This window comes from Cyprinodon variegatus, unplaced genomic scaffold, assembly GCF_000732505.1.
Source record: "Cyprinodon variegatus isolate N-32 unplaced genomic scaffold, C_variegatus-1.0 Scaffold775, whole genome shotgun sequence".
Lineage (NCBI taxonomy): Eukaryota > Metazoa > Chordata > Actinopteri > Cyprinodontiformes > Cyprinodontidae > Cyprinodon > Cyprinodon variegatus.
In genome coordinates, this window is record NW_015151228.1 from 399,317 (window position 1) to 400,541 (window position 1,225).

At 37.6% G+C, this 1,225-nt stretch overlaps 1 protein-coding gene across 1 annotated transcript in view; it reads left to right on the forward strand.

Moving 5' to 3' along the window:
• Positions 1-1,225, forward strand: part of LOC107098415 (gelsolin-like) — a 44,300-nt gene that overhangs the window by 39,822 nt on the left and 3,253 nt on the right. The gene's annotated exons all lie outside the window — the stretch shown is intronic.

A 1,225-nucleotide genomic window follows, 5' to 3' on the forward strand; every position in this document is an offset into this window, starting at 1 on the left:
ATATATATATATATATATATATATATATATATATATATATATATATATATATATATATATATATATATATATACACCACAGTAGACAACGAAGAAAACAGTAGAAGTAACTATTTAAAGGATAATTTATTGATGTGTTTATATAGTTGTAGGTCCAGCCTACTCAAATATTAGGTCACACATGCCGAGAAGTATCCTAAGTGGAAACGGGTTGGATCCGAACTTAAAACCTGATAATAATGGGGCACAGGTCAGACATTAGTTTTGTTATTTATTTCTATAATATTTATTAACACTATTATTATGCAACAAACAAGTTCAAGCATGAAATTATGCAGACATTAGGATACCTGCTCAGTTGTAGTTCTGATAGCGTCCAGCAGATGCCGCCATTCTTAACTGTATCGAATGTATCAAACATGGTGTCAAGTTTTGTCCAATTGTGTCAAATTGGTTCATTTGTTCACGGGGCTTTGAAATTGCCATCACTAGCCACCGCTGGGAGCTAAATGGTTGCCTACAATCTATTGCGTGACATGAAGTATTGGCACTAACCTGGCATAAGCCGGATTTATACGTGTATCCATCCGGATAGACTCCTGTGAAAAGTTTTCGCAAAAGGGAGGGATTTCATTTAGTTGAATGCTTAGAGCTGATTGGGTAAAATCACCAAGTGGCACCTGCTTCCCACATTGAACATCTAGCCAAGTGTAGATGCAGTAGCAACTGTGACACATCACATTCTTGGTTTGCTTCACAATTAGTTGAGTTAACTGTTAAATCAAACTTTTTCCAAATCCAGTATGGAGGAACGTGCAAACATCGTTCCCATCCACAAAGGCACAAATGACATCCTTTCCATGTTTTTCAAAAACTAAGCACATGTAATCCCAGCTTAAACAAAATGAATAACAAGTGTCAAGTACATTATCTTACAGCCAGCAAGGAATTTACCATTGGGCAATACTAGGCAGTTGCCTAGGGCCCCAAGTTCCTGGGAGGAAGCCGGAGTATCCGGAGAGAACCCACACATGCTCAGGGAGAACATGCAAACTCCCATGGAGAGAGACCGGGGGCCTGGAATCAAACTCCAATATAAGCTTTTTTCTTCCAAATATCATTCTTTACAATGTCAGGAAACCTTTTTTTTAAATGTTAGAAATATTTGTACGGTGGCCCTGAAGTGCAAACTGCAACTACAAATCTAAAAGCGCAACTACATTAAG